Below are 15,980 nucleotides of genomic sequence, written 5' to 3' on the forward strand. Positions count from 1 at the left end.
AGGGCAAGGCTACTGCTGTAATTGACGAAGGCATTCGTCCATTGGATGGAAAATTTCGCAAGGCTGCATCCTACTCCACCAATGATGACTCTGCCACCCATGACTCTGCCGCCAACGCACCCAAGCAAAATCCTCAAGGCACAGCACCCAGGGTGATGACTGACTATGAGCTTCTCCTCAATCTTCACCAGAAGGTTGATCGCAATTATAAATGGGTCAAGCGTCTGTTTGGTTCAATTCTTCACAACATGACTGCTACCCACAATGCAGTGAAGAAAAACCACTACTACCTTCATGAAATCCTCAACCGCACCTGGGCTGTTCTGTCTCAAGTCTATAGTGAAGAAGATCTGAAGACAATGTGTCTCAAGGACGATCTTGACTGGGCTGCATCTCCTCCGAAGAAGTACAAGAAGGTCAAGGTTCCTTCCTTGGTGGCCAGCTCCTATTCTTCATCACGTGACACTGATGAACATGAAGATTTGGACGACACTGCGGCAGGCCCTACTCCAACAACCGACCCCAACAACGCTGACGCTCCTTCATCACCTTGATATTCTTCAGGGGCGTTAGTCCTCATTTTCGACCCTTTTGGTCATTTGATGACAAAGGGGGAGAAATTTGAGTTAGTCTTCAAGCGGGTCTATCTTATATGGGCGTTTTTTTCTCTAAGTTACAACTCTCGTTCTTCTGATGACTTTGTTGGATCGAGTTGTAAACTTAAACTCTATGGTGGCCTGATACTTTTGTTGTTTCTTCTGCATGCTTATTCCTCGTTAATGTTATTGCACACATGCTGAATTACATCAGTCACCATATTTCATCATGCATTTCAAATTCTTCATATATTATGTCAAATGCGTGTATGAATTACAAGATATAGGGGGAGATCTCCATGATTCAACTCTTCAAGTGTGCATTGCTTCAAAAGCAAATTCCTCACTATGCACATCTTCAGGGGGAGTTCTTCTATATCTTGCAATCAAATTCCTCAATATCAGTACTTACACTTCATATGTTTATCCCCGTTGAAAACTTAACCTATATTGTCATCAATCATCAAAAAGGGGGAGATTGGTGCATCTAGTGCCCCTTAGTGATTTTGGTGTATTGAAGACTTATAGGTTAAGGGACTAATGCGTTTGTGAGTGTACACAGATCTATAAGTCTATGAGGAGTTTGATATTTACAGAGAAAGTCGACCCCTAAAAATGAAGTTCTTCGACTGAAGACTTTGGATTTCTGAAGACTTTCTGAAGACTTTGAAAGTGAAGAAATTGGTGTGACCTTGAAGACTTGGTATTCATTTGAGGAACATGAAGCGTGAAGACTTTTGTTTTCATAGTTTCATTTTCTCTTTATTGAGTCATAGGAAACACCGTACTGTTAAAGGGGGTCGAGGAAATACTAAGGAAAAATTTCCATGTGATGCTCAACTCAAAATCCTACACCTACCAATCCCTTCGAGTGAAGCCATTGGAAATCTCATACAGTTCAGTCATATTCTTCAGTGACAGAGACGAAGTTCTTCTGGTCTCTGAGGAATTTGTTCTGACTGAGGAGTTAGGAATTCGCCAATGCGAATTGCCTACACAGTGAGGAACATGATAGCCCTGAGGAATTTGAACCTCAAATTTCCAACCGTTGATGTGCTATGCGCCAGCTGTCCCAAAATATCTACCCACCTAACGGTCATATCATTGAAGGGCATTTATGTCTTATCATGCGGGCTGCTCCCTAGGCAATAAATAGCCGCCCCTACAACCACTAGCTGGTTGGCTGCTCCGAGAGAAACTGACACTTGTCATTTGAGAGCATCCCATCCTCCGAGGACTTTGAGCGAAAATCATCAAGTGAGAAAAACCCAAACCCAAACACCTACAAACCAAAGTGATTGAGCATCACTGAAGAGATTGATCCTGCGTGGATCTGATGCTTTTTACCTTTGAAGATTGTGCTTCTTCTAGACGGTTAGGCGTCATGGTCTAGAGCATCCAAGAGGAAATTGTGGATCGCCGAGTGACCAAGTTTGTGAAGGTTCGGAAGTCACCTGAAGACTTACCACGAGTGATTGGACGAGGTCTGTGTGACCTTAGTTCAAGGAGAATACGGTGAGGACTGTGTGTCCGGGACTGGGTGTCCGGGACTGGGTGTCCTCAGGTTTAAATACCTAGACGCTCCAACCAGACGTACAACTGAGACAACAGTTGGAACTGGTCTACCAAATCATTATCTTCACCAAGCCAACTAGTTCTATTTCCTCAACTCTTTCATTTCCTCATTCCTGTGTTGTGCAATTCTTCATATCTGTGTTTGAAGACTTTGACTGAAGACTTTCTCAATTTCCTCAGTTCAATTTCCTCAGTCTGTTTGTCTTCATCCTGTGTTAACCTGTGTTTACGCTTTCTGTACTCTGTGCTTGTTTTCATTTCATCATGATGACTATGCTTGTGTTGTGCTATGCATACTTTTGAGTACTTATTCCGCTGCAAGTAGTTCTTCACTAAGGAATTTCCTCACCCGCAAATTCCTCAGTGAAGAATTCATAAAAATCGCCTATTCACCCCCCTCTAGTCGATATAACGCACTTTCAGCGTGGTAAAGTTTTTGTTCCATTTGGGGCAGGTTTGGGTATATGCTTCTCACAAACCAGACTTCTCATAATAAGCATGATGGTTTCGGTAGGGAACGCCCCAACTTTGGGGGCGAAACGATATCCATTGCCTCTGATTGCTTTCAATTTTTGTTTCTCGTGTCAACATAGAACAACAGGAGTGTTTTGTTACTTTTTGTGAATTTTCGGGGTTCGTTTGGACATTTTTATGCATTAAGTGAGTTTTCAATGCATTTATGTGCATAATTCAAATTTGAACTACATGCACATGCTCCAATGCATATAAATTGGTTGAAAAATCAAATCTTTGTCCTTGGTTGCATGCTTAGGTCCCATGCAAGAAATGGGAATGAATGTCAAACACCCTGCCACCGTCACTCAGCCGGAAACATTGAGATACCTGGTTTTTAAATTCTAGTAAATCCAAAACTCGTCTGAAATTCATCAAACTTGGCATGCTATCATGGAGCGGCATCAACATGGTGTGGTAAAGTTTTTGTCCCATTTGGGGCAGGTTTGGGTATATGCTTCTCACAAACCAGAGCTTCTCACAACAAGCATGATGGTTTCGGTAGGGAACGCCCCAACTTTGGGGGCGAAACGATATCCATTGCCTCGTATTGCTTTCAATTTTTTTCTCGTGTCAACATAGAACAACGGGAGTGTTGTGTTCTTTTTGTGATTTTTCGGGGTTCGTTTGGACATATTTATGCATTAAGTGAGTTTTCAATGCATTTATGTGCATAATTCAAATTTGAACTACATGCACATGCTCCGGTGCATATAAATTGGTTGAAAAATCAAATCTTTGTCCTTGGGTGCATGCTTAGGTCCCATGCAAGAAATGGGAATGAATGTCAAACACCCCGCCACCGTCACTCGGCCGCAAACATTGAGATACCTGGTTTTTAAATTCTAGTAAATCCAAAACTCGTCTGAAATTCATGAAACTTGGCATGCTATCATGGAGCGGCATCAAAATGTCGTGGTAAAGTTTTTGTCCCATTTGGGGCAGGTTTGGGTATATGCTTCTCACAAACCAGAGCTTCTCACAACAAGCATGATGGTTTCAGATAGAACACCCGTATGCAAAGTGAGAGCAGGATTTTTGCATCTCTTGAACACAAACGGTTCTTTTGGATGACCCGTGTAAACCACTTACAAACAATTTGGTGCGATTTGCATCTGTCATATTGGGTATGTTGCCATTTGTCAAACTAGAAAGGTTGACATTTGTTGATCTAGTAACATTGCCATTTGCCAACCTTGTAACACTGCGATTTGTCAAAATATGAAGCTAAAAATCACTAGGAGTATCTAATTTTTGCCACTAAATTTTAGTAATTAAGCATAGATGGAGGCGAGGAGGCATGTTCAGCTAAGCGTGCAGCGGGCGGCATAGTACTGTTCAATTTGACAACGGGCGGCGCAGTTCCCAATATGGCTTTAATGCAGACGAGGGAGAGGGTAGCGGTTCCCGAAATGTTGAACGGCCAATGGTGCATCCTCCTTCAATTAGCATCGTGTGAATGCATGAGGGAAGTAATGGGAGGACCGAGAAAAGAGGCAGCACGATGTGAATGCAACGCAGTTTGCACTCATATAAAGGCGCCCCTCCATTCCAAAGCATCTACCACATCGTACGCACCTAAGCATTTGCCTAAGCACTACACTAATAAGCGCAAAAGTGCCCACTCCAGACCCATGGCGGCGATGAGCGCGAGCAGCCAGCGGCTGTGCCAGATGGTCCATGATGCCGGCCTACGGCATGGCACCGTGGATCGTCTCCATACGGTGTTGACGCCCGGCTGGTGGATGGTCGCCGTCGACGCCAACTACGACTCTCAGTTGGACCAGATGATCGTTCGCACCACCAACAGGTTCAACGTCGTCAAGAAGCTCGCGGACGACATCGCCGTACTCCTCCAGCCCATGCACCCGGGCTCCACATTGCCTTCCACCCTAATCGGCCTCCATGGTCGGAACCTCTTTCAAGCACTAGTGGCCCTGCGACTGCCCGCCAACGCCATGAAGAATGTCCACCTGGAGGTCGCGCTCGCCGTGAGGCGCCTCCATTTGCAAGAAACCATCGACCTACACATCCATGTGTATGAGCGAATCGTGTACATAGGTATCTACAAGGCCAGTGAGGACGCTATGACGTTGGCCTTCTTCAGCCGGCTGGAAGCCTTGGATGCCTTAGCTGAGAAGTACCTTGACCTCGCCACACAAGCTGCCGCTCCAATGGAGGTCGGCGAGCATAGAGTGGAGACCCACGCGAGGGAGACAGATCTCTCGGTGGTGTACACCATCGACCCGGCCGTGGTGGACGACTACGTCAACAGCGTTGAGCAGTTGCTTGCTCGAGACAAGTACAAGGTGGTCGACATCGACCTCCAGTACACCACCGGTCATCCCGGCATAGATCAGAAGGTTGCTGTTGCCCAGTTGTGTGTGCACCATCATGTCCTCATCTACCACTGCTGCATGGCCACACATCCTTGCGACCGTTTCAAAAGGTTTGTTAACAACACCGACTATAAGTTTGCCACGGTGGAAACCATGGACAATGTAAAAGCGCTCAGTGTTACGGGCTTGTCCCGCAAGAACCTTGTCAAAATCCGTGACCACTACAGGGTCTGGGGCAACACGAAGAAGGACTCCCTGGTCGAACTCGCCTCGGCCATCATCGACCCCTACTACGAAAAGATGAAGCAGGATGCCCAGAGAACAAGTCCCATATCCTGGCACATTGCCTCGATGCGGCAACTGGATGAACCTCACCTCAGGTTCGTGGCCAAGAGCGTGTACACATGCTACGAGATGCACAGGCGGATCGTTGACATGCGGAAGTGCCTCGTTACCCAAATCGACGAGCTCGGATCGAGACACAAGCAGAGCTGTCGGATCACGGGTTCCGGCAAAACCCTTAAGGTTCGAACACTAGGGTGCACGCGAAGATTTCCTCCCTATCGATCCACGCCCTAGCTCGCTAAGATCTCACGGACGAACTCGACGAACTCGCAACACAAAAACACAAGGTTTATACTGGTTCAGGCCACCGTTCTGGTGTAATACCCTACTCCAGTGTGGTGGTGGTGGATTGCCTCTCGGGCTGATGATGAACAGTTACAAGGCAAAGAACAGCTCCTGAGGTTGAGGTGTTCTTGTGCTCGATGTGTGGCTAAGGATTGGCTCTAGATCAGATCCAGATGCCCCTACAGTGGTGGCTAGTACTACTTATAATGGCCCTGGTCCTCTCCCCAAATATTGAGCGGGAAGGGAGCCAACAACGACGGCCAATTTGAAAGGGGACAGCTAGTACAGCTTATCCTGACAAAAGCGGTCTTCGCCTGCGAAAGGCTCTGGTGATGACGCCGTCTTGGGCTCCACGGTGACCTCCGTCCTGCCGTCTTGCTGGTCTTGGTCTCGTTGCGCTGATATGGAAACCTTTGCTTGATGCCTCGGTACTCCGCGCCTGCGCTTGCCTCTTTAGCACCGAAGAGGAAACAAGGACGCTGTGCGCGCTGGCGCCCGCCTGGCGCCAGCCTGATCTTGATCGTCATGGCGCACGTCACGAGAGCCTCGCGAGGTTTGCCCTGCCTTGATATCTCCGCTCCTCGCGAGGCAGCCTGGTGAGCCCCTCCTGAGGAGGTCTTGCATCGTCCGCCTCGCGAGGCTTGGCCCCTCGCGAGGGTCTTGAATGCCTCGTTGATGAAGATGGGCCGTACAGGCCTGCAGCACAGCCACGCCATGGGCCGCAGGCAGGCAAGTCTGGGGACCCCTGTTCCCAGAACGCCGACAGTAGCCCCCGGGCCCAAGGTGCGCTCAGGCTTGGCTTCAAGGCGAAGCCAAAGGTCAAGCGCGGAGCGCCGCGGGCCCCAAAAGCCTGCGGCCTTGGTCGACGCGTCGCGGTTGATTGGACGTGAGCGTCTCTGCTTCTCTATGCTGCCTCGACAACTGCTCGACTTGACAAGTCCCTGCGACATGCAAGGAAAACCATCATAACCTGTGATCGTGGGGGCGCTGGTTGGCCTTCTTCCGTTATAAATGGGGAGGGGGGCAGAGCCCCCATCGCCCATCTCTTCCTTGTTCACTTGCTTCTTTCTTCCTCTACTCCATCGTCGGCTCCAATGGCGCCGCCGAAGAGGTTCTCCGCCGTAGAGAAAGGAAACGCCCCTCGCGAGGGGCCCGGCTCCCCGGCGCCCGAGCGGGGACGTGGTCGTCCCCGCAAGCACGCCGCGACTCCCACTGCGGCCCCTCGCTCCCGGGGTGGCGCTGCTGCGCGTGGCGAGGGCCGCTCCGGTCGCGGCAGCCCCATCGATGAGGGGAGGCGTGCCGTGGTTGCACGGCCTCCCCGGCCACGCTTCCACTCGGCGGAAGTGCTGCCGAAGTTCGTGGTCTGGTCGGAGGATCCGGCCGGCATCTGGCTTCAGCTCCCGTGCTCCTTCGTCGACGAGCTGCCGGCCTCTGGTCCAGGCGGGCTCTGGCTGCAGGCAGACGGCTGCTGCAGCAGGGCCTCCTGGGTCGTGGTCGAGGTTTCCGCCGCGGGCAACATAGCCCTGGCCCGCGGTTGGCAGACGTTCGCCCGCGCGCGCGGCCTGGGCAGGCGGTGCACCCTCCACTTCAAGTATGATGGCGATGCGACCCTCTTCGTGTGGGTGTTTGGGGAAGATGGTCGTCGCACCGGGTGCTGCCCCGAGACGAACGACGGCGAGGAGGTGCTCGTTCTTGGTGACGGCCGTGACGAGGGCGAGGGCGAGCCCGCCGGCCGCGCCTCGTCCAGCTACGGGGGCTCTTCTCTCGACGAAAGCTCCAGCAGCGGCGGGTACGACCAGCCACCACGCCGCCGCGCTCACTTTGAAGGTGGTAGCGGGTCGTCTCGTCGTCATGCCCCGTGAAGCACGAGGAGGGATCCGGATAAGCTTTGGACGTCGCCGGGAGTCTGCCCCCGTGGATTGCTGCAACGCTGCTTTTGTCTTGCTCTTCTTTTCTTTCCTGCATCAAAAATGAAACCAGTATGGACCCGGAGGGGCGTGTATTGAACTGTGGTTCCTTGATCATTACGCTATGCTTGTTGTTTTCGTCCTGTGTCGTTTGTTTGGTGCAGAGATAACTTAGCTTGGCGCGCTCGGGCTGCCTCCTCTTCGCGAGGCACTTGTTTCCTTGTGCTCGCCTTGTCTTAGTAGTTGCTCAAGAACTGCAGAAAATTCGTTAGGAAGCTTGCTAGGAGGCTTGTAGTTCACCCGAGCCTTGACCCAGCGCTTCATATCGTGGTACCCGAGGGGCACGGATTAGGAGAGGTGTGCAAGCTTGTGGGCTCGAACGAGGGTGCTTCGCGAGAAAACAGACCGAAGGCAGGGGGACGGAAGGGAAAAACGCTCGCGAGGGCACCTGCCTAGCCCCCTCGCAAGGTATACGAGAGAGAGAGAACACATGCGAACTAAAGTCGGGAATAGCAGCGAACGGAACCAATCAGCAAGGAACACTGGAAGCAACTCCGATTAAGAGAAAACGAGCCAACTGCGGAAAGCAAATGAAAAGCCGCATCCGGCACCTAATATGGTCTTCAAGTCTTCTCACCAGCGCGGAGCTAAGTGCTGGCACTAGGCATGGGAGGGAGCCCCCGAGGGCCGAGGGCAGCTCTCCGGAGACTCCGGGGCATGTACAGCCCCACTCATTATTACGTGAGAGTGTCACGGGCGGCAATTCTTCACAGGCACCAGGCCTTCTTCACAGGCACTGGGCCTTTCTTCACAGGCACTGGGCCTTCTTCACAGGCACTAGGCCTTTCTTCACAGGCACTGGGCCTTGCTTCACAGGCACTGGGCCTTGCTTTACACGCACTGGCCTTTCTTCATGGGTAGAACTTCTGGAGGTGCTGGATGTTCCAGGCGTTCTGGATGGGCACCCCGTCCTGCGTCTCCAGGTGCATGGCGCCAGGCCTGGAGATATGGATGACCTTGAACGGGCCCTCCCACATGGGTGAAAGCTTATGCAGCCCTTCCCTAGAGAGGACCCGCCTCAGGACGAGGTCACCCGTCTCGAGCGTCCTGGAGCAGATGTTGTGGCAGTGGTATCGTCGCAGCGCCTGCTAGTACCTTGCCGCCCTTAGTGCAGCTTCGCGGCGCCGTTCCTCCCCCAACACGAGGTCCATCCCCCGCAAGGCGCCCTGCTGCGTTTCATCAAACGACAGGACCCGCGCGGAGCGATGTTTGACTTCATGAGGGAGGACCGCTTCAGCTCCATAGACGAGGAAGAACGGGGTCTCTCCCGTCGGCTTGGTGGCGGTGGTGCGGATGGACCACATCACGGACTGGAGCTCGTCGTACCAGCCCCTGCCGCAAGCCTCGAGCTTCTTCTTGAAGGTCCTGGTCTTGAGGCCCCTCAGGACATCTGCGTTGGTGCGTTCGGCCTGACCAGTGCTCCTGGGGTGCGCCACCGAAGCGTAGCAGATCTGCGTTCCAAGGTTAGCACAGTATGTTTTGAAGAGGTTACTGGTGAACTGCGAACCGTTATCGGTGATGATGCGGTTGGGGACTCCGAAACGGCTCACGATGCCTCTGATGAACTTGACCGCGGAACCGGCTGGGATGGTACGAACGGCTTCCACTTCCGCCCACTTGGTGAACTTGTCGATGGCGACGTACAGGTAGCGGTAGCCCCCTGGCACTCGAGCGAAAGGGCCCAAGATATCCAGCCCCCAGACTGCAAACGGCCACGTGAGTGGTATGGTCTGGAGGCCCTGAGCCGGCTGATGTATCTGCTTGGCGTGGAACTGGCAAGCTTCGCAGGATTCACCAACTCGGCTGCGTCATTGAGCACCATGGGCCAGTAGAATCCACTGCGGAACACCTTGCCGACGAGAGTCCGTGATGACGAATGGTGTCTGCAGTCCCCACCGTGTATGTCAATCAGCAACTCCTTTCCCTGGCCACTAGAAATGCAGCGCAGCGAAACATCATTTGGTCGCTTTCTGTACAACTCACCGTCCTGGATGCAGTATGCCATGGCTTGCCAGACCACGCACTCTGTGTCCTCTTCCTTCTCCGGCAACGTCCCTTGCATCAGATATTCCTTGAACTCCTTGGTCCAGCATTCCTCCTGGGGCTCGAGCGCCAAGAGCAGGCGAGCTCCTGAGGTCGGGCCGCAGGCTGGGGCTCCCATGGGAGGTGGTTGTGGGAGCTCCTCCCGAGGCTGAACTGTGCCTAAAAGTGTTGGCGTCGCCGACGGCTTGAAGAGCCGCTCCTCGAAGACGCCGGGCTCTTGGGGCTGCCACTTGGATGCCCTCCTGGTGATGTCGTCGGCTTCCTTGTTGGTGCCCCGGGGCACGTGCTGCACCTCCAGTCCCATGAACTATTTTTCCATCTTACGCACCTCTGCGAGGTATGCCTCCATGTGCTCGTCCTTTGGCTCGTACACTTTGGTGGAGAAGTTGACGAGGAGCTGTGAGTCACCCCTAACGGTGAGGCGCTTCACCCCTAGAGCTGCCGCAGCCTTCAGGCCAGCTATGAGGCCTTCGTATTCTGCGATGTTGTTGGAGACCTTCTCGCCCTGCTGAAAGCAGAGCTGCACGGCGTAGTAGAGCTTGTCTTGAGTGGGCGAGATAAGTACCGCTCCAGCCCCCGCGCCCTGATGCGCGAAGGCGCCATCGAAGTACATGACCCAACCGTCTGGCGCCTCACTTCCTGGTGAGGTGGACCGGTCTTCGCCTACTTCAAGTGCCGGGGCATCCGTCCATTCCGCCACAAAATCAGCGAGCGCGGCTCCCTTGATGACCCGGGTAGTGCTGAACTCCAACTGGAATGCTTGCACTTCGATGTTCCACTCAGCAACCCTTCCAGCAGAGTTCGGGCTCCTGAGCACTCTCTCCAACGGATAAGCTGAGATGACCTTGATGGGGTGGCCCTGGAAGTAGTGCTGCAACTTGCACGAGGCCACCAAGAGTGCGAGCAAGAGCTTCTGAGGCATGGGATATCGTTCCCTTGCGTCCCGCAACACCGTGCTGACAAAATATACCGGGTGCTCGACAAGGGCTGGCGTGTTGGTGAGGCTTGTGTCTTGCGAGGGCTGGGACGTTTCCTGAGGTGGTGGAACTCCTGGGGCCTGGCCGCTTGCGGGGGTCTCTGGGGCGTTGTCCTGCCGAGCTTGGTCTTCTGTTGATGCCACCATGGCTCTCGCGGCGTCTTCCTGATATTGCGTCATTCCAGCTGTAGCTTGGCGCAGCATGCCCTTGGCTTGGTGCTCCTCCCAAACCGCCACCAGCGCTGGGCTGGCAGAGTACGGGGTAGCGGCCAGGTAGAGCACCAGGGGCTTGAGGGGTCGTGGCGCCACCATTACCGGTGGGCTGGTCAGGTATTTCTTGAGGTCCTGAAAAGCTCGGTCGGCCTCCGGGGTCCACTCGAACAGGCCCTTCTTCTTCATCAGCTTGAAGAAGGGTAAGGCGCACTCTCCTAGATTGGAGAGGAAATGTCCCAACGCAGTTACCTGACCAGCCAGCTTCTGCATTTCCTTAAGGGTCTGCGGTGGGCTCATGTCCTCGATGGCCTTGATCTTCTCCGGGTTCGCCTCGATCCCTCTGTGGGACACGAGGAAGCCCAGCAGCTTGCCGGAAGGGACACCGAACACACACTTCTCTGGGTTAAGCCGCAAGTTCACCTGGTGCAGGCTCACAAAGGTCTCTTCCAGATCTTGAATCGAGGTCCTTGCCTCCCGAGACTTCACCACAATGTCGTCGACATAGGCCTCCGTGTTTCTCCCGAGCTGCCACCCCAAGGCAATGTGCATCAGCCCCTGAAAGGTTGCACCCGCGTTGCGCAGTCCGAAGGGCATGCAGGTGTAGCAGTACACCCCACACGGGGTCAGGAAGGCAGTCTTCTCTACATCTTCTACCGCCATCTTGATCTGGTGATACCCGGAGAACGCGTCCAGGAAGCACAGCAGGTCGCATTCGGCGGTGGAGTCGACAATCTGATCGATCCGTGGGAGTGGAAACGGATCTTGGGGATAGGCCTTGTTGAGGTTGGTGAAATCGACGCACATTAGCTCCTTTCCGCCTTTCTTCGGCACTACGACGGGGTTTGCCAACCATTCGGGGTACCGAACCTCATGAATGGCACCTGCTGCCTCCAACTTGCGGGTCTCTTGGACGATGAAGGCCTGCTTCTCAATGGACTGCCGTCTCGCCCGCTGCTCACAGGGCGCACATTGGGGCATACCCTTAAATGATGTTGAATCACCTCTCTCGGAACTCCCACCAGCTGATTGGGCTCCCACACGAATATACTCTTGTTTGCGCGCAAGAATTTTACCAACGCTTCCTCTTGGCTCGGGTCGAGGCCGACACCTATGGTGAAAGTGGCTCTCGAGGACCCGTCCTCGTCGACCGGCACCTGCTTGGTTTCTGCCTTGTCCTGGGTGAACAACTGCTTCTTCTTGGTTGGCGCGGCCTCCTTGACCTCGGGGGCACCAGCGCCGACGGGCTGCATTGCCACAGCAGCCTTGAAGGCGAGTTTGAGCGCCGTCACGGCCTCCTTGGTGTCCCCCTTGACGGTGAGGACACCTTTGCTTCCAGGCATCTTCATGAGGTTGTAGGCCAGAGCTGGGTACCTGAGGATGGCGTTGTACGGGAGGCCAATGCGGGCGATGTCAAAGTCGACCAGCTCGGTGCGGTAGTTGTCGCGCGTGCTGAAAGTGACGGGAAGGCGGATCTGCCCCAGGGAGTGAGAAGCACCACTGCCAACTCCTGAGAAAGGCTTGCTGAGACTGAGCCACTTGAGCCGCACGTGAAGGAGGCTGAAAGCTTCCACAGAGAGCAAGTTGAGGCCAGCGCCGCCATCGACGAGAGTCTTGGTGACGGCCACGTTGCAGATGGTGGGCGTGCAAAGCATAGGAAGCATGCCCGAGCCGGCGGTGGTGACGGGGTGGTCTTCTGAGCTGAAGGTGAGGTCAGCCTCAGGCACAGCCTAGCCGGGCGGAGCCCCCGAGCGCTTGGAAGCAGCGCCGATCCGGCGGAGGAACGGCTTGATGTGGCGATCTGAAGTCGGCGCCTGAGAGCCGCCTAGCAGAGCCGCGACTGCATGGTGCGCCAGCGCCGTGTAGTGCACAGTGAAGAGGTCGCACATCTCCTCCCAAGACGCCATCGTGGATCTAGGAAGGTTGAGCAGTCAGGTGCGTGGCTCGCCGGCGAGGGCCATGGGAAGCCAAATGGCCATGACCTTGTCGTCTCCCCGGCCTCGAGGACAGCCCCCTCGTACGCCAGCAGGAAAGCCGACGTGTCCGCCGCACCGTCATAGCGCGGCGGCATCTCTGGCTTGAACTTGGGTGGCCACTGTACCCGCCGCAGGGTGGGGGCCAGGGCTCGGAGCTCCCTGGTCCTGTCGTCAACGCTGGCCGTCGGAGTCGGTGGCGGGGCGCCTGCCATGCGGGCGGAGCGCGGTGGCGACGGAGCGCAGATCGACGGAAGAGAAGCTATGGCGCACCCCTACCCGGCGCGCCAAATGTCGGATCACGGGTTTTGGCAAAACCCTTAAGGTTCGAACACTGGGGTGCGCGTGAAGATTTCCTCCCTACTGATCTACGCCCTAGCTCGCTAAGATCTCGCGGACGAACTCGACGAACTCGCAACACAAAGACACAAGGTTTATACTGGTTCGGGCCACCTTTCTGGTGTAATACCCTACTCCAGTGTGGTGGTGGTGGATTGCCTCTCGGGCTGATGATGAACAGTTACAAGGCGAAGAACAACCTCCTGAGGTTGAGGTGTTCTTGTGCTCGGTGTGTTGCTAAGGATTGGCTCTAGATCAGATCCAGATGCCCCTACAGTGGTGGCTAGTACTACTTATATAGGCCCTGGTCCTCTCCCCAAATATTGAGCGGGAAGGGAGCCAACAATGGCGGCCAATTTGAAAGGGGACATCTAGTACAGCTTATCGTGACAAAAGTAGTCTTCGCCTGTGAAAGGCTGTGGTGATGACGCCGTCTTGGGCTCCACGGTGACCTCCGTCTTGCCGTCCTGCTGGTCTTGATCTCGTTGCGCTGATATGGAAACCTTTGCTTGATGCCTCGGTACTCCGCACCTGCGCTTGCCTCTTTAGCACCGAAGAGGAAACAAGGACGCTGCGCGCGCTGGCGCCCGCCTAGCGCCCACCTGATCTTGATCGTCATGGCTCACGTCACGAGAGCCTCGCGAGGTTTGCCCTGCCTTGATATCTCCGCTCCTCGCGAGGCAGCCTGGTGAGGCCACTCCTGAGGAGGTCTTGCGTCGTCTGCCTCGCGAGGCTTGGCCCCTCGCGAGGGTCTTGAATGCCTCGTTGATGAAGATGGGCCGTAGAGGCCTGCAGCAAAGCCACGCCGTGGGCCGCAGGCAGGCAAGTCTGGGGACCCCCGTTCCCAGAACGCCGACAAGAGCAAGCGTCACAAGAATTAGATGATGATCAGATGATCGTTTATGCTAGTTAATCATCCATGTAATATATAGTTTACTTTATTGGTGTGTGGAAATGTCATGTGTGTAGTAGCCACCTATGTAATTATGCATGTAATAGTTTACTTTGGTGTGTGCAAATGCCATGGTTGTAGTAGCCACCTATGTAAGTGGATGTTTAATTTGGTTATGCAAGCATGTCCTTATAAGTGTGTGTGTGTGTGTGTGTGTGTGTATAGGACAACACTATTCTAATCCCAGGATTAGAATAACTATTTGGATCACGTCAGGCCCTATATAGAAGGCGCGTGGTGTTCCTGAGATCCCCGATCGGTGAAAAAAAGGAAAAACTACCCCACCCACTCGCCACCACCCACCCCTAACCTAACCACCCCCGATCCCATCTGGACCCTCCCTCGAACTACATCGCGCCACCGCCGCTTCCCTCCCCGCCACCGGGCCCCGGCCACCTCCCGCACCGTCGCCTGGCCCCGACCACCTACAACGCCGCGGCCACCCCCACTAGGAATCCCCGCGCCGCTGCCGCCGCGCCCCACCGCCGCCGCCCCAACCAGAAAGCCGAGCCAGTGCAGCGGCCAGCACCTCCACCCACCGGTGCAGCCACCAGCCCCGGCCACGTGCACCACCGCGCCCCAGCTCCACCGGCCCCGCCGAATCCTGGATCCACTGGAACTGGCACCCTCGCCCCAACCTCCGTCTTCCATTGTCGCTCGCGCGTCATGGCCTCCTTCCCGGACCACCCCGCCGCCGCACCCCACCGACTCAAATCGTCGCCGGCCTTCCTCCCCTGCTTCCACCATGGAAGTGGCCTCCGTATGCCGTCAACCGCCACCGCGACCTGCCCCATGGCGCCCCCGCGACTTGCCCATGGCGCCACCGCGACCTGCCACATGGTCCATGGCGCCCCCGCGTCCTGCCTATGGCGCCCCCGCAACCTGCCCCATGGCGCCCCCGCAACCTTCCCCATGGCGCCCCGTGACCTGCCCATGGCGCCCCCGCGACCTGATCTGGTCGCTCCTCCTCTCCTCTTGCTGCCTACTTCTCTAGTTGATAAATGATAATGATTGCTGGGGGTTCTGTTTCAGGTGATTCAAAGAACGCACATCTGATGCAGCTGGATGGGGCGGCGGAGAGCCTGCTTCTGTTCAAGGCAGATGATACGTCCATTTTGCATCATGCTTTTATATCGATATTTATTGCATTACGGGCTGTTATTACACATTATGTCACAATACTTATGCCTATTCTCTCTTATTTTACAAGGTTTACATAAGGAGGGAGAATGCCGGCAGCTGGAATTCTGGGCTGGAAAGGAGCAAATATTAGAGACCTATTCTGCACAACTCCAAAAGTCCTGAAACTCCATGGAAGTTATTTTTGGAAATAATAAAAAATACTGAGCAGAAGAAATACCAGAATGGGCCCACACCCTGGCCACGAGGGTGGGGGGCGTGCCGTACCCCCCTGGGCGCGCCCCCTGCCTCATGGGCCCCCTGTTGGTCCTCCGGTGACCATCTTCTGCTATATGAAGTCTTTCATCCGAAGAAAAATCATAAGCAAGCTTTCGGGACGAGACTCCACCGCCACGAGGCGGAACCTTGGCGGAACCAATCTAGGGCTCCGGCAGAGCTGTTCTGCCGGGGACACATCCCTCCGGGAGGGGGAAATCATCGCCATCGTCATCACCAACACTCCTCTCATCGTGAGAGGGCCAATCTCCATCAACATCTTCACCAGCACCATCTCCTCTCAAACCCTAGTTCATCTCTTGTATCCAATTCTTGTCTCATAGTCTGGGATTGGTACCTGTAGGTTGCTAGTAGTGTTGATTACTCCTTGTAGTTGATGCTAGTTGGTTTATTTGGTGGAAGATCATATGTTCAGATCCTTTATGCATATTAATACTCCTCTGATTATGAA

Source organism: Triticum aestivum, chromosome 7D (genome assembly GCF_018294505.1).
Source record: "Triticum aestivum cultivar Chinese Spring chromosome 7D, IWGSC CS RefSeq v2.1, whole genome shotgun sequence".
Taxonomy (NCBI): domain Eukaryota; kingdom Viridiplantae; phylum Streptophyta; class Magnoliopsida; order Poales; family Poaceae; genus Triticum; species Triticum aestivum.